The 19,465-nt window shown below is 35.3% G+C and overlaps 1 non-coding gene across 1 annotated transcript; it reads right to left on the minus strand.

Moving 5' to 3' along the window:
* Positions 1-1,122: 1,122 nt before the first annotated feature.
* TRNAS-AGA (transfer RNA serine (anticodon AGA)) lies at positions 1,123-1,204 on the minus strand. The gene has a single exon. It is a non-coding gene; the product is annotated as a tRNA-Ser (tRNA).
* Between the last annotated feature and the right edge of the window lie 18,261 nt (positions 1,205-19,465).

The raw sequence follows: 19,465 nt of genomic DNA on the forward strand, positions 1-19,465 counted from the left end.
CATTCGTATTTTAAAACGCCCGTATTTCAAGTCTCCTTTGAAACTTTCAAACGGTACAAAATTCATCTGGCTTAAGATAAATCCAAATGATATATTGTATTACACGACGAACATACATATAACAGTATAGTGTGAGCTCAATCTGTACAACTATCGGCTCGATACTATGTAAATACATACATTTATTCGATTGCCATTTTTTAGCGTACTTTATGACAACAACCCATACCATAAAGATAAGTACATAAACAACAATAGAATCATTTCATTCCAATCATTCTGCATTAGAAAGTACGTAAAACTTGAAATTGATCCAAAATAGTACATACACATACATATGTACATACATCTAAGATTAGTTTTATAATTTCATATGACTCAATCTCATATAAGCCTTGAGTTCCACTACTTTCAAATTCTCCACTCTCTAATTTTGAGTTTTTGTATGACTTAATTCACAAATTGTTATCTCTTCTTTTAATTCGATATTTCCACAATCTCGGAAAAGCAGAACAAACGTATTACAGGCCACCAATATTTTTGTTTAAATATTTTTAAACGTAAAACAATAAATATAATATTTTGTGAAATATTTCTCGAAATAAAGAAAAGCCATTTTCGAATATTACGGCTCATCACGAATACGAATATTACGAATCAACGGCTTAAAAAAATGTATTGATCCACAAGATCATTTCTTATGTGTATTAAAGAGTATATGTAAAACAACATTACAAAAACTCACATAGATATGTATATATTTACATGTATTTATATTATATTTTTTTTTAAGGAAACTGTACTGCAATTCATTTTCCTTTTTTTATTAAGTTCAAATTTATTCAAAAAATCTCTACGATCATTATTTAAATATATGTATATATAATCCACATATACATACATACAGATACATACATAGTCCTTTCCATCAGCTTTCTCAATTTACCCTCTTCCTGTTAGCAACGTATCAATCACTAGAAAAAAATGTGCGTTTCTAATAAAATAATTCACTTTGTGTCTGAAAGAAAAATATATATATATATATAAAAATGTTTTACACAAAATTGAGAATGCTTTACATGAAAATAAAGTATTTAAATTTCTGTCAAATTAAAAAAGATTCGCAGTCGGTAGGATTCGAACCTACGCTCCCAGAGGGAATCTGATTTCTAGTCAGACGCCTTAACCGCTCGGCCACGACTGCTGTTATCTGCTCTCGATGAATCGATTAATCTCAAACATTCGCTTTTATTGTATGTACAACTGTATCAGAACACGCATACCAAGACCTAAATTCGACCTTCAGACTGTTCGCCATTTGAATTACAAATTAACCATTGCATAAATAGTCTACAATTTATCTAGTCGCTGTCCAACGGAAACATATCTGACAAATTAATGGACTTACATAAAGAAGTCTTTTATACACGTTACGTACATATATACATACATACGTACATATGCATTTACATATTTCTTTCTAAACAGACTACGCCTTATCATTTGTATTGAATTTTCAACGCTGCGTATTCAATTAGTCTTTGTCTGTTTGTTCAAGTGCCATAATGGAATACGGTCTGTGGATTTGATTCGGAATTTGAAATGAGAATTATTCACGGTATTCAATTGGTACGTGTGCAATTAACCGACGGACGTTTATTGAATATTATTGAATACCTCCGGTATTGTGTATGCACATATAATACATATATTATGTAATACAATATCTACATTCGTTCTACATTTATACCACACATTAAACACAAAATTTACATATATTATATATGTATACATAAATAAATATCATCATCATCTACAGCCATTCACCATCCACTGCTGGATGAAGGCCTCTCCAGAACGCTTCCCCTCGTCTCTGTTTTGCGAAACTCTCAACTATCTCACCCAACACATTCTCCTAATTTCATCACCCATATTCCCAGTGGCCTTCCTTGCACTCTTTCACATTCTCTCGGGTACCATTCTAGCAGTTCTTGTGTCCACCTTTCATCCATTCTTCTAGCCACATGGCCCGCCCATTGCCATTTCAATCTCTTCACTCTATCCACTTTATCCACTACCCTTGTCATACTTCACACCGACGTATTCCGTTTCCTGTATTTCCTCGTTATGCCAAGCATACAACGTTCCATACTTCTTTGAGTGCATTGGACTTTGTGTAGAAACTTGGTGTTTAATTTTCAAGTTTCACATACATACGTCATCATAGGCAAAACACATTGATCAAATGTATTTTTATTCAGGCAAAGTGGCATTTTTGATTTAAAAACGGCATTACATACATACATATATCGTCCAAATGTACTCCATCCTAATTTCACACGTCTCTTTATTTCTTCTTCTTTACTACCGGACATGTCTATTATTTGACCTTAATATAAATAACTAGTGTTGTACCCGATGACATATCGCATGGGTGTTGGCATATTAAGTTATTAAATAAAAAAATAAAAATGAATATGTCATCGGTCATGTGTTTGATCCCCACGCGGTCGAATTTTTTTCAAATACCTTTTAAATATATTCAATGAAATATTTATATTTAATTGTTTAATATGAAAAAAAGTATAAAACCTACCTACATGTAAACAATATAAAACACCAATAGAATAATTAATTAATGAAATAAATTTTCAATAGATGGCGGCAAATTCTCTGCCAAGAGGAAACATAAGTAGCGATTAGTATATATAAAAGATTTTTTCTTTTGTTATTATATCTTCGTATACGTTTTGGCAGTGACGTACATATTTATCTATGTTTGTCGAATCGAAACGACTATTGTACGGCGAGCGTTATCACGACAGTTCGACACACAGATACACAGATAGAATAGCGATATTATATATATGATTATTGATTACTTCTATTATATCATCTAATGAAATGCTATCAGGCATGCAATAGCTAGTAAACATTAGTGTGGTATATTCTACATTAATTTTAAATCCTAAAAGATAAACGTATATAAATAAGCAATGCACATGATCGATTAATAAGAATCAAAAACTTACAACATACATAAAAAGTACCTTCCCCGCATACAGTATACAATGTGTACTTGAATGACAAAGTAAAATTGAGACGTTAAATATACATAATGTGAATATTTTAAAAGGCGAAACGTGAGATTAGAAAGCTGGAGATAGATATAAACCGGAAATCTGCGAAAGTGCGCATCCGAGGAAATCCCATTTGTCCCATTGCACATATGTATGAATTTATGTATATATGTATGTAGGTACTTTTCCTCGGAGCGCTTTAACCCATATTAAATTTCCCTCGTTTCTTCAAAAACAGTAGTCAGTGCTGGAATCGCACGGTCCGTGGTGGATTTTAAATTTGTATAATCAGTCCGGATATTCTTCTTAATACAAACTCACTCACCCATTGCACTTCTCATCCTTCACACAAACAGGTACACCTACTAATTGGGGTGCAACTAGTGTTTTGTCAATACGACACGGTTTTCCACTTCGTTGCCCGGACAAATACCAATTGGAGATTTACTTTACCGTTAGTAAGTACGTACAGTGACGAATATGCAAAGGTATGTATAGTCGTATGTATGTATCTACACAAATACATCGAATTCTAAACAAAATTAGCATTTTTGACAACAAAAATTCAATTTGCAATAAAAATCTGATAATGAATATCGAAAATTATTACCAGTTTGCGTCACACAGCTTTCCAACTGTTGTAAATGCAATACACCAGACTCGTCGTTTAAGAAAAAAACGAAAAATGATTTTTGCACCGAGTTGAAACGCAACCGAGCCGTCCTAAATAAATAGAATAGGGGCAGGGGGCATCGTGAGGGTCGTCCGTGATCTAGATCAAGGATAATCCGAATTCGGTAGTTGGATGTGGTCTAAAGTAGCCATGTTCGACCTTATCCCCGTTTAGGAGACTCTCGGGGTATCCAGTTTGTGTCGATTTACGACCCCGATCGACTTCCAAGTGGCCGATTTTGTTTTTTCGACCATTACCGAGTTTTATGGTCCTTCGAGCACGGAGCTTATCGCCCGTTCTTATTATTATTATTATCATCATCGTCATTGTATACCCGCTGCGTATTAACAATTTCGCAATAACATTCAATCGACCCCCTCCGGTGTGGCTGTACATAATACAAATATTACAGATGCCAACATACATATTTAACAAATAAACTGCAAGTGCGGTAAGTAAATAAATAGCATCGCGTTCCACTTCCGGCGCCGAGAGAACTTTATTTAGGGTCTGAAATAAACGCTTGCTGCGATGCCGCGGCGTAATAATGCGAAAATAAACCAAACCGACACCAAATTGGACGTTGTAATGCCAAGTGGGAAATGGCGAACGAGTATTTCGCCGCCTTTGTGCTGCGACAAAATTGTCTGGAATTAAATAGATAAATAAACTCAAAAAAAGTGCGAGCGAATGCACCGATTCCACGTTTGTTCTTCAGATAGCGATGCAAGGCGACGAAGGGGCTAGTTTTTGTTATTCTTTTCGGTGACACGCTCACGTATCGTGCCATTTAAAGTCATCTTTAACCTTTTCAAGCGATGTTCACGAAATAAACAGGCGAAAACACCATAATTTTTCAATAATCACATTACAATTCTAGAACAACGAGAATAAGTTGCTGCACACTTATAAAACCGTATGAAATAAGTTTGATACTTTTAATTACGTAAGATTTTTACAGATTTAATGAACTAACTTTAAACGATAATGAAAGAACTGTACCAAGTTTGTGTTTTTATCTAACGATTACGGTGTATTTTAACTCTAGACTCGCACTAGTAAAAAGTGTGTATTTTCATCCCTCGAAAAACGCCTACAGCAATGTACCGAATATATAGGTATAAAATATTTACAATTAATAATCCCAATTTCAACATTTTAAATTTACAATACATACACGTAGGGGTGGCTCGTGACTTTAAAAACAAATGGAGAAAGAGAAAGCTATAGCTTTAGTTTTTTTCAAAAAATTGAATTTTATATATTTTTAATGACATTTTATGCAAAGAAAATGCTTTTTTAAAGCAAATTATCGACTTTGTTCAATGGGTGTTTTTAAAAAGCAAAATATATTTAATGATAAACTTGAAAGAATCGACATATTTTGATCAATAATTTAAGCAAACCTTACAAAACATAGTTGACGGTGTCGTGTATTTTTCGAATCGTATAAAAAATATAAACGACCGGGGCTGGCATTTTCTCAATGTCCCAAAGAGGCCTTTACGCAGCCAACTAAAAGCGACACTCTGTATATGGAAATATGGATCATTTTTCTCGGCCTCGACTGACTGTCAACACTCTACACACAGTAGCAGACAAACCAAAGCTGGCGACCACGGGACCACGGTAGAAAAACGATTGCCCTGAACTGAATTACAAACTGGTTTTCTTCACTGCGAGGAAAAAAAACACTTTCAAAATACCTTTTATTTTTTGGTTAGGAGAAATTTGTGTAGGATGTCGCCCTTAAAAACCAGCATACACGTACGCATGTATGTACATACATACATAAAATTTACAAACAAAAAAAGCATCAATGCTGGACATTTGTATCCTGAAAATGTTACTTTGATCCAAAAACTTGACAAATGAAAATAATGCTACTTAAAGAAAATTTAGAATCGACTAAGTATAAATATCATATAATAATTTATTATTATGGTGAACGTCCTCCCTTATATCTCACACTAAATAGCTTACCGGCATTTGGAGTGCTAATAACCATTTATCATATTTGTGCTATAAGCTCGCTAATAGTCGGCGCTAGCGAAATCGATGATATACACACATACACACACATACACTGGCGCCATGTGAGCCCGTTCAAATTATGTACAATAATCAATTTCACAACACGCCCAATAATCAACAAATAAACGTACATATAATACATATACTGTATCTCGAAAATACAGAGCTACGAAAAAAATACTAAGCGTACATATCTTTTGTACTCGTAACACGCCGCAACGTCTTAACTCTCGTAAATCGCTTTATGAAAGCCGAGAAAAATGGCGTTTGTGAGCGGCCCCATGTTCGACGTGGTCAAAACGTCCGTAGTCACTTTGTAAGTCGTCTGTGGGCAATTCTGTTATGTCTAACAGAGATATGGGGATTCGTATGTTACATACCTGTACCGCCAATGAGATTACAACCGGCTAGACGTACATAGCAGTGGCAAACATTCGGGAATACGAATGCTACGTACATATGTAGTCAAAGTGAATACTCATACATACTACCAACTCACATACATACACAAATTTGTATGTAAGTAAAAGTATATAACTATGATATTGTAAATATTCTATAGACTACCTGCAGCGAACATAGATCGATGATTTATCTTAATTGAGCTGGCAGAATTATTTTCTACCAATGAGCTAAAATCCTTTTTCTGAAAACTGTTGGTTGTGTCACTAGTCACAAAACAATACGAGTGGGTAAAAAATAATAATATTACTTCGTAGTTAATCGTCTAGAAACAGGTGTAAACGTTGAGATACTAAACCAAGTAGAGAAGTAAAGTGATTGAATTATATGCAATCAGAAATTGAGTATCAATTAAAACTTAAAATATACATCTATATGTAGTTTCTAAAAATAAGGGAGAAATCAATCACCCTAAAATATAAACCTGCTGATGAATACTATCCTGATTCATATTAAGTTTTCTCTTTTAATATCAATGATATCGTTTGTTTGAGGGTTAGTATTTTCTCCAAGCAAACGCCGCCCGTTGAAAAAACCTATCGAAACATCTTAAATGAATTAAATTAAAATTTAAACGTCAAAACGATTCAGTGAAAAGTTGTTTCGCAATTCAATAAGTGAAAATGCTCTTTGTGCGGGAGCGTACACGGGAATTTCCCGAGAAAAGCGAATGCAAACAGAGATTTTCCTAACGCTTCCATAGCGGTCCCGCGACTGCGATTACCTGATGGAAATCTTCCCAACGCGAATTTTATCAATAATGCACGACGCATTTTGCTGGCGTATGAAATTTTACAATGACGTGAATTTTGCTGAAGCGGTCGCTTTTGCAAATGATTTCCTTTTTTATTTTTTGTAGTGATAGTACTTTTCGAGTTCAAAATGTACATATTTTGCTATTTATCTGTACATATAATGATCCGCGTCGATTTGTTATTGATGAAATAAAGACTTGAGTAAATTCTGCAACCCCAGCACATACGCTGAATGTATATATTTATACATACATACTGAATGTATGTACATGTGTACATACGTGCTGTTATATTCACAAATTTACTTCACCGTGAAAATGCGCATTGATAAAGTATACTGCCGATACGCAAAAAAAAATACAACAAAGTTCAAATTTTTATATACATATATATATATATATATATATATATATATATATATATATATATATATATATATATATATATATATATATATATATATATATATATATATATATATATATATATATATATATATATATATATATATATATATATATATATATATATATATATCATCATCATCATCATCATTTACAGCCACTCGCCATCCACTGCTGGATGAAGGCCTCTCCAACACGCTTCCACCCGTCTCTGTTTTGCGCAACACTCATCCATCTCACCCCGCACATTTTTCTAATTTCGTTCACCCATCTTCCTTGCGGTCTTCCTTTTACCCTTTTGCATTCTCTCGGGTACCATTCAAGCAATTCTTTTGTCCACCTTTCGTCCATCCTCCTAGCTACGTGACCCGCCCATTGCCATTTCAATCTCTTCACTCTATCCACTATGTCCACTACTCTTGTCATACTTCTCACCCACGTGTTCCGCTTTCTGTCTTTTCTCGTTATGCCAAGCATACAGCGCTCCATACTTCTTTGAGTGCATTGGATTTTATGTAGCATCTTGGTGTTCAGTGTCCAAGTTTCACATCCATACGTCATCACTGGCAAAACGCATTGATCAAAGATCTTTTTCTTCAGGCAGAGTGGCATTTTTGATTTAAAAACAGCATTCATCCGTCCAAATGCACTCCATCCTAATTTCATACGTCTCTTTATCTCTTCATCTTTATTACCAGACATGTCAATTATTTGACCTAAATATAAATAATTATTTACTACTTCTACTGGTTTATCATCTAATGGGATGCTATCAGGCATGCAATACCTATTGAACATTAGTTTGGTCTTATCTACGTTAATTTTTAATCCTACTTTTCTACTTTCCCTGTCCAGCTGTGTTAGTCTGTTAAGTAGGTCAGCTGAATCACGAGCTATTAAAACTATATCGTCTGCGAACCGAAGGTGACTCAAGAAGCGACCGTTGATGCTTACTCCGGCTTTGTCCCATTCCAAGTTCCTGAAAACTCCCTCAAGCACCGCATTGAATAACTTGGGCGAGATTGTATCTCCTTGTCTTACTCCTTTTCTTATGCTAATCTATCTGTACCTGAAAAAATTTTAACCGAAGCTGTGGCATTCTTATATATTGCAGCTAACAGCCCCACATAGGGTTCCGGTACTCCCTGTGTTTGTAGAGCGTTAAGTACTGCATTGTGGCTCACTGTATCGAAGGCTTTCTCATAATCGACGAAACCTAGGCACAATGGCCGTTGATATTCGTTGGCGCGTTCGATTAGTTCGCCAACTACTTGGAGGTGGTCCATTGTACTGAAATTTGCCCTAAATCCTGCCTGTTCTATAGGTTGGTTCTCGTCCAGGATATTCTTCAGCCTTTCTGTAATAACCTTCGTGAAGAGCTTGTAGACCGCTGAAAGTAAACTAATGGGTCGGTAGTTCTTGATATCGCTTTTATCACCTTTTTTGTGTATTAAGATGATAGTTGCGTTATTCCATCCTTCTGGTATAGCTTGGTTCTGGATGCATTTGCTGAAAAGCCTAGCTAAGATATTATTTAGGGGGGAGCCGCCACATTTTAGTAAGTCAATGGGAATATTATCTTCCCCTGGGGTTTTACCGTTCTTTGCAGTTTTTAGCGCGGCCTCTACTTCGCTAGGCAATACTGCAGGAACCCTTTGGCCGTTTGTCGATTCCAGAGCGGGGAATTGGCCGTTGTCGTTCTCGTATAGTTTTGCATAGAACGTGTAAACTCTGTCTATGATTTCTTCTCTATTCCTAATTATTACTCCGCTCTCTGATCTGATTGCGATCATTTGGTTTTTGCCTAAGAAAAGATCCTGTTTGCACTTTTTCAGGCTACGGTTATTCTTAATGGTACTTTCTATTAACTTGCTGTTAAAATCTCTGACATCCCTGACTATTCTCTTTTTAATTTCCTTATTTACTAGATTGTATTCTTGCTTATTATTATCCCTATTTAAATTCCTTTTATGCTTAATTAGGTTTTTTGTTTCCGCTGAAATTTTGCTTAATTTAATCTGTTTCCTGAATCCACCTAATTTCTTACCTGTTGAGGTTAGAACCGAACTAATTACAGTGTTCAATTCCTCGATGTCTGCTTCTGGGTTTAATTTCTCGTATCTATTTCCAAGTTCGAGTTCGAATTCCTTTTTCCTAGACCTTAGTTGAGCGAAGTCTGGAGAGCTACTGCATCCTTTTATTAGTTTCCTACGTTCGCAATTTATATTAATGGCCATCTTGGCCCGGACTAATCTGTGATCGCTACCTATATCTACTTTACTTAAAACACTAACGTCTTTAACGGAGTGCAGGGTATTTGTTAGGATGAAATCTATTTCGTTCCTGTCTCCTTTAGGACTCTCCCAAGTCCACTTATTGTTTGCGTTTTTACTGAAAAATTAATTAGTGATAAAGAGCCTGTTGTGTTCTGCGAATTCAATTAGGCGATCGCCTCTTTCGTTTCTTTGGCCGGTACCAAAATTGCCTACTGCTCTTTCTGTGTTTGCCTTTTGTCCTATTTTTGCGTTAAAGTCGCCCATGATTATTTTAAAGTGGTGGCGGCTATTATCGTATGCGCCCTGTAGTTTTTCGTAGAAGTCTTCTATTTCCTCGTCTGGGTGGCTAGATGTGGGGGCGTACACTTGGAATATTTGACAAGTGTACCTGCTCGAGATTCTTAATACTACATAGCATATACGTTCCGATATGTCGCTTATTTCTATAATATTTCTTTCTATTCTCTTATTGATAAGAAACCCTACTCCTCCTATTCTACCATTTGGTAGCCCTCTCCAGTAGAGACAGTTACCACTTTTTAGGATTATTTGGTTTTCCTGTTTTCGTCTTACTTCGCTAAGTCCTACTAAATCCCATTTGATACTTTCTAATTCATTCTCTAATGCAAGCACACTTCCTTCACTCGATAACGTTCTTACATTGTACGTGGCTAAATACAGGTTTCTATTAGCTAAGCTATCATCCATCGTCACTCTTACCTTGTTGGAGGTTTGGATATTATTTTTCTCGCATTTATCCAAGATGTGTTGAGAAAAAGGCGGTACTTGAGAGAGATTTCCATTCAAGGAGTGAGTTCTTACCGCCATAGACTCTCTTCTCTGTGGTCAGCTTTGTCTGATAGTCATCCTAGGTATCACTTGGATCACTTATGAGTTATTACATGCCATTTAACAGGGTTACTTTGTAAGTGAAAGTAGTTAGTTATGATAATAATAGATTAGCAATTGTTATACTACTTTTTTACAGATCTTTATCGTGAGACGCCTCTTTGGAGACAACGGATTTATATATGTGTGAGTGCGGTTTGCAATTTAATATTTTAATAATAAATTTAGTAAAGAATATAAAATTACACGAATTACTTTAATATAAATTAAATATGAAAAAGAACTATTAGACAGTTGGGAAACACCGTTTCTGTTTGCTATTATTCTATTAAGTAAAGTTCGTTAAAAATTTTTGTCTGAAAGCAATTATGTGGAAGATTTATTGCTTCTGTGGGACCGAATTTTGACTGACGAGCAGGGACCCTTATTTTTTTGTATTGAGGTAGGGAGATGTATCTCGTTCTTATACGCTTTTGTAACTGACACAAAATTAACACAAAATTTTACGCAATCACTGATATTAAAAAACGCTGCTAACGGCCGATCATCTGTTTATTTTTACACTTAAATTATACTAGGATGCAATTAGTTAAATAAGTGAGTAGATGGTTAGTTTTGTAGTGATAGATGGGTGGGGAGTCCGAGTATTTCGAAATGCAAAGTGAGAGCGAGAGAAACGCGCGCGGACACGGTGACAGTCGGACTCGGACCCTCTATATATATATATATATATATATATATATATATATATATATGAGTTCGGTCTTTCGTGTCATGCGGGGAAGACGTGCTTCTGCGTTCTTCCCGCTATTACTCGCTTAAACCCGGCTATTGCACGAAATTTAATCTAAAAACTTAACCATCCAATCACTTATTTTACTAATTGCATCCTAGTATAATTTAAGTGTAAAAATAAACAGCAAATCGGTCGTAAAAAGCGGTTTTATATCAGTTATTTCGAAAAATTTTGTGCTAATTTTTGTGTCAAATCTGAGCAAAAGCATATACGAACGAGATACATCTCCTTACCTGAATACAAAAAAGGGTCCTTCAGTCGGTCCCACAGAAGCAATAAATCTTCCACATAATTGCTTCCAGCCAAAAATCTTTAACGAACTTTACTTAATAGAATAATAGCAAACAGAAACGGTGTTTCCCAACTGTCTATCAGTTCTTTTTCATATTTAAATTATATTAAAGTAATTCGTGTAATTTTATATTCTTTACTAAAGTTATTATTAAAATATTAAATTGCAAACCGCACTCACATATATAAATCCGTCGTCTCCAAAGAGGCGTCTCACGATAAAGATCTATAAAAAAGTAGTATAACAATTGCTAATCTATTATTATCATAACTAACTACTTTCACTTACAAAGTAACCCTGTTAAATGGCATGTAATAACTCATAAGTGATCCAAGTGATACCTAGGATGACTATCTGTCAAAGCTGACCACAGAGAAGAGTCTATGGCGGTAAGAACTCACTCCTTGAATGGAAATCTCTCTCAAGTACCGCCTTTTTCTCAACACATCTTGGATAAATGCGAGAAAAATAATATCCAAACCTCCAACAAGGTAAGAGTGACGATGGATGATAGCTTAGCTAATAGAAACCTGTATTTAGCCACGTACAATGTAAGAACGTTATCGAGTGAAGGAAGTGTGCTTGCATTAGAGAATGAATTAGAAAATATCAAATGGGATATAGTAGGACTTAGTGAAGTAAGACGAAAACAGCAAAACCAAATAATCCTAAAAAGTGGTAACTGTCTCTACTGGAGAGGGCTACCAAATGGTAGAATAGGAGGAGTAGGGTTTCTTATCAATAAGAGAATAGAAAGAAAAATTATAGAAATAAGCGACATATCGGAACGTATATGCTATATAGTATTAAGAATCTCGAGCAGGTACACTTGTCAAATCTTCCAAGTGTACGCCCCCACATCTAGCCACCCAGACGAGGAAATAGAAGACTTCTACGAAAAAATACAGGACGCATACGATAATAGCCGTCACCACTTTAAAATAATCATGGGCGACTTTAACGCAAAAATAGGACAAAAGGCAAATACAGAAAGAGCAGTAGGCAATTTTGGTACCGGCCAAAGAAACGACAGAGGCGATCGCCTCATAGAATTCGCAGAACACAACAGGCTCTTTATCACTAATTCATTTTTCAGGAAAAACACCAACAATAAGTGGACTTGGGAGAGTCCTAAAGGAGACAGAAACGAGATCGATTTCATCCTAACAAATGCCCTGCACTCCGTTAAAGACGTTAGTGTTTTAAGTAAAGTAGATATAGGTAGCGATCACAGATTAGTCCGTGCCAAGATGGCCATTAATATAAATTGCGAACGTAGGAAACTAATAAAGGGATGCAGTTAAACTAATAAAAGGATGCAGTAACTCTCCAGATTTCGCTCAACTAAGGTCTAGGAAAAAGGAATTCGAACTCGAACTTGGAAATCGATACGGGAAATTAAACCCAGAAGCAGACATCGAGGAATTGAACACTGTAATTAGTTCGGTTCTAACCTCAACAGGTAAGAAATTAGGTGGATTCAGGAAACAGATTAAATTAAGCAAAATTTCAGCGGAAACAAAAAACCTAATTAAGCATAAAAGGAATTTAGATAGGGATAATAATAAGCAAGAATACAATCTAGTAAATAAGGAAATTAAAAAGAGAATAGTCAGGGATGTCAGGGATTTTAACAGCAAGCTAATAGAAAATACCATTAAGAATAACCGTAGCCTGAAAAAGTGCAAACAGGTTCTTTTCTTAGGCAAAAACCAAATGATCGCAATCAGGTCAGAGAGCGGAGTAATAATTAGGAATAGAGAAGAAATCATAGACAGAGTTTACACGTTCTATGCAAAACTATACGAGAACGACAACGGCCAATTCCCCGCTCTGGAATCGACACACGGCCAAAGGGTTCCTGCAGTATTGCCTAGCGAAGTAGAGGCCGCGCTAAAAACTGCAAAGAACGGTAAAACCCCAGGGGAAGATAATATTCCCATTGACTTACTAAAATGTGGCGGCCCCCCCCTAATTAATATCTTAGCTAGGCTTTTCAGCAAATGCATCCAGAACCAAGCTATACCAGAAGGATGGAATAACGCAACTATCATTTTAATACACAAAAAAGGCGACAAAAGCGATATCAAGAACTACCGACCCATTAGTCTACTTTCAGCGGTCTACAAGCTCTTCACGAAGGTTATTACAGAAAGGCTGAAAAATATCCTCGACGAGAACCAACCTATAGAGCAGGCAGGGTTTAGGGCAAATTTCAGCACAATGGACCACCTCCAAGTAGTTGGCGAACTAATCGAGCGCGCCAACGAATATCAACGGCCATTGTGCCTAGGTTTCGTCGATTATGAGAAAGCCTTCGATACAGTTAGTCATAATGCAGTACTTAACGCTCTAAAAACACAGGGAGTGCCGGAACCCTATGTGGGACTGTTAGCTGCAATATATAAGAATGCCACAGCTTCGGTTAAAATTTTTTCAGGTACAGATAGATTTAGCATAGGAAAAGGAGTAAGACAAGGAGATACAATCTCGCCCAAGTTATTCAATGCGGTGCTTGAGGGAGTTTTCAGGAAATTGGATTGGGATACAGCCGGAGTAAGCATCAATGGTCGCTTTTTGAGTCACCTTCGGTTCGCAGACGATATAGTTTTAGTAGCTCGTGATTCAGCTGACCTACTTATCAGACTAACACAGCTGGACAGGGAAAGTAGAAAAGTAGGATTAAAAATTAACGTAGATAAGACTAAACTAATGTTCAATAGTTATTGCATGCCTGATAGCATCCCCTTAGATAATAAACCAGTAGAAGTAGTAAATAATTATTTATATTTAGGTCAAATAATTGACATGTCTGGTAGTAAAAATGAAGAGATAAAGAGACGTATGAAATTAGGGTGGAGTGCATTTGGACGGATGAATGCTGTTTTTAAATAAAAAATGCCACTCTGCCTGAAGAAAAGGATCTTTGATCAATGCGTTTTGCCAGTGATGACGTATGGATGTGAAACTTGGACACTGAACGCCAAGATGCAAAATAAAATCCAATGCACTCAAAGAAGTATGGAACGCTGTATGCTTGGCATAACGAGGAAAGACAGGAAGCGGAACACGTGGGTGAGAAATATGACAAGGGTAGTGGACATAGTGGATAGAGTGAAGAGATTGAAATGGCAATGGGCGGGTCACGTAGCTAGGAGGATGGACGAAAGGTGGACAAAAGAAGTGCTTGAATGGTACCCGAGAGAAGGCAAAAGAGTAAAAGGAAGACCGCAAGGAAGATGGGTGAACGAAATTAGAAAAATGTGCGGGGTGAGATGGATGAGTGTTGCGCAAAACAGAGACGAGTGGAAGCGTGTTGGAGAGGCCTTCATCCAGCAGTGGATGGCGAATGGCTGTAAATGATGATGATGATAGATATATATATATATATATATATATATATATATATATATATATATATATATATATATATATATATATATATATATATATATATATATATATATATATATATATATATATATATATATATATGTACGTACTTCTTCCTTCCCGTCGTTCTCCTCGTGTCTGAGTGACTTTCCCGTCTTTTGACTTCCATAATGCGATATCCCACAACTCTCGGTGACTCTTTTTTCAGTAGCAGCCCTGACCTGGTCCATCTTGATTCTACCTTATTGGGGTTATTCCTCAACACTTCTCATAACGACCAATTTTTCCAGGTCGTCCTGGTCTCGCCTTGCGATGTGCCCAAAGAACGCCCAAGATAATAGAAAGGATACGTCTAAGACAAATTTTATATACATATGTATATACATATATATATATATATATATATATATATATATATATATATATATATATATATATATATATATTATATATATATATATATATATATATATATATATATATATATATATATATATATATATATATATATATATACATATATATATATATATATATATATATATATATATATATATATATATATATATATATATATATATTTATTTTTTTTATTTAAGGAAAACCAACAGTCTTAATTTCAAAACAGAACAAATAATAAAATACATAACAAAAGACCAATTATATGTTTCCGCTAGCATTAATAAACTAAAACATATACGTAATCATACATGAAATTTCAAATAAACATAAGAAAAAACAGAGAAATTAAATTAAAATGGATGATAGCCTATATAGCCAGCCCTCGGCTGTTGCAGGATGGAGGCATTTGATTTTCTCGGTGGAGGCATTTGATGGAGGCATTTGATATTTGCTTTCTCTTGGATATTTATGATATATAACCAGCAGCTGTTATGATATGTAACCATCAATGGTTAGCGTGTGAAGCTTTCAATTGTGTGATCACGGGTTCAATCCCTGACTGGTCTACTGACCAGACCTTGGATTTCGGACTCCAAGGTCGATCGTTTCCTATCATAGTGCGGCAATTTATCTGAATTCATTAAAACGGTTCCAGCAATTTGGCAACCTTTTCCTATTTCTCGTAAAATTCAAGTTTACAGCATATTGAATTCAATGATTTATAAAATGTTGCAAATTTGTTAGATATCTCTATGATGCTCTGTAAAATTACTCTTTAATTTGTTTAATTGTCTAATTGTCTAACTGGCCAGGAAGAGGCATTGGGGTTTAGCTGTTAGGCCTTTTTGGTATATACATATATAATATGTAAATAAATGTATGTACATGTATTATTATTCCAAAACGGCCGTGTCCATCAACACATGAAATTGTCGCGCATGAATTTTTTTTTAGAATATTAGAAATGTGAATCATGTTGGTCAACAGATATTCCTATTATATTTAGATTCGACAAATTTGGAGGCAGATCCAAGTAATCTTTCATTTCTAAAAACAATACAGAATCAACTGGGTTGTGTTTTTATTTTCCTAAAAATGAACTAAAAATATATTATACTTTTTACCATAACGTGACAGTAAGTAAAAGTATTTAATATGATTACACAAAAAAATAATCACGTGGAATAAAAATAGACAAAAAACGAATTAAATATAAAATATCGGAAAATCGGAACGAAGGCAGGATTTAAATTGCGATTCTAATACTACTCGAAGCATTTAGAGGATTTTACACGTCTCTGAAAAAACAGAATTTCCCATTTCTTTCACACCTAGGTACATAGCTGTACCTGTGCTCGAGCTTGATTTGCAAATCTCATTATAATGCACAATTCATTCGGTCGACTTGTTTTACTCGCGTTCGGATTCCCCGGACGCGGAGCGGTCCGTGTGGGACAGAGAGAGAAAGAGAGAGGAGGTTGGTATTTCCCGCGAATTTCCTCCTTTTCACCCCTCCAGGTGGAAAATTGTTCCGATAAAGGCGGCTAATGAATCCCGGCCGAGGAAAACCAGATTTATTCGAGACGGTGGAGGCGAGAAGCCGACATGTAAATACCAGCTGTAAATTACCGACAAATATCCCGAAAGTAAAAAGAAAACTCTGGAAATGAAACACATACATATGTATGTACTAATACTATACATATGTGTATATTATTTGTCGTTCGAATCACAATACCAGTGGTAGATTTATTGTCTCAAATTGACGTATTGGCTAAATCCGGATAATCCCAAGGGATCCTTTTTTTGTCGTTACTTTTTCTAAGAAGCGAAATGTATTTTTCGTTACGCTTAATTTTGATCAAAATAAAAACCAGTCGGCTTATTTTTGTTTGAATACAATTTGCTCTGTACTTTTATTAAACGTATCCATATATGTATGTATATGTACATACATACATATATTTGCGATGTATTTTTATAATTTTCACATAGAAATGCAAGATCACGTACTATTCCTCTCAAAGTAATATCAATACATCTCTAAGACAATTTCCACTCGAGCACGAACAGATTTAGATAACGTTTATGTACGAATGTACTTAAGCGGTATTTAAAATAAATAAAAAAATCCCATTTAAAAGGATAAACGAGTAAAACTTAAGGTACGAGTATTTGCGAATCACGGGGCTGGGACGTTTTATAAAATTTGCACATTAGGTGCCAACGTCACGGCGTTTTCACATTTGCGGTGAATTTTTGTCGGAAAATTTTAAGCTTGGTCGTCCGTGCGTATTTTTCCCGCTTATTTTTTTCCTTTTCCCCTTTCGCTGTGTGGAGAATTCTTATTCCGACTGCGTGGCTGCCGAGTCGAGACATCGAGAAAATTCACCACGGTCGCAGCACTACTATGCGATATTAGCGTTTTTCGCGAAAATCCCTGCAAAAGGGAAAGCAAAAAAAGTCTAAATGTTTTCCGCGAAACGTCCAGAACTGTGGGAGAAAGTGGTGGGTGGAGTAGGAAGTCGACAGTGGAAAAACTCGTCGTCGGGTTGAATTTAAAATGAAATGTAATTATCCGGCGCGTTTTCAATCGGAACACGTCGTGAATGAAACGTACCGTACCGTTTAGGGAAATTGTGTTCGGTGGTACAGTGGCCACATCCGGATACGATTTTAAATCTCAAATATAAGACCACATTAAGGACGCCCAAAAAAGTGGCCATTTAATCAATTACAATAATATACATAGCATTTGACTTCATGCAAATGATTTTATTTATTTGTGTTGTTGGAACTGCGTTTGAGATGGAGGAATAAAAGAGGGAGGGGTGAAAAATCATTAGAAAAATTTCACTTACTTCATATAATAACGTTATTTCAAAACCCGTTGTTCTCTGCATCACAAACATTGTAACAAACGACGAAAACTATTAAAACAATCGAAGATTTTTTAAATAATTTAAATAAAAAATCTATTTGAAATATTCAAGTATTAATAATATTTTTTTTGTTTCAAAAATAAATGTATGAAAATATATAAAATCGTCTAAAAAATTTCTTCACTCCTTCAGAATATGCAACAAGCTTGTCTTATCATACATTATTATTGCGAATAAACTAAAGTTTTGAATTTTTAATGAACCTTTAAGCTATGCATTTCTTCTTTTACACGATAAAGAAAAAAATATTTGGTGACTGGTTGCTGGTGTAGAGAGAAAAAAGGGCGATAAACCTATAGATCGCCGACACACTTGACCTACTAGATCTAATTATGTAAACATCAAGACAATTCAAAAGACATCCTCATCTCACTGCATACGCCCGCTATAATACAAAGTTTTGAAAAATATTAATAACCGCACATTGTTGAGAAATCATCCAAATTATATTTAAAAAAATTAATCTTGGTCTTGTTTATGAAAATCTATGAAAATTATGTTACATGTTTTCTAGTATGTATTATCATGCTGAATTCTTGAAATCTTATTTTTGGTTAGTTATTTTATGCGGAAGTGAATCGTGGACCTTAAATGTGATAACAATGAGAAGAATTGAAGCATTTGAGCATTAGAGCCATTGAAAAATGCTCCGCGTCTCGTGGACTGAACCGGTGACAAACGACACATTCTTACGGAAGATGTATATTGAAAACAATTAAACATATGTAGAAAACCCACCTATACATCGATGGCTTAGTGCACAGATATTGCACATATGACCATTTATGAATTTGTATCGAATATGAAGTTTGTAGATGCTGGAATAATTCAGGTTTTTCCTTTCAATGTAATTTATGTGGTATACACAAATTACCATGAAACCTTGATACAAACTTAAAATTGACATACAACATCTGCGCACCAAGCCATCGATATGTACTTCGGGCATTTCATGAGAAGCCCATAATATTATGGAGGGAAAAATTGAGGGCCGTCGCAGAATGGGTCGTAATTGCCTGTTTTGGTTGCGGAACATTAAAAACAGGTCAGTCATAAGTCAGGAATAATTCCAAGAAATTATCCAAAAGGCCTGAATTGGGCCAAGAA

This window comes from Arctopsyche grandis, chromosome 9 (genome assembly GCF_051622035.1).
Source record: "Arctopsyche grandis isolate Sample6627 chromosome 9, ASM5162203v2, whole genome shotgun sequence".
NCBI lineage: Eukaryota > Metazoa > Arthropoda > Insecta > Trichoptera > Hydropsychidae > Arctopsyche > Arctopsyche grandis.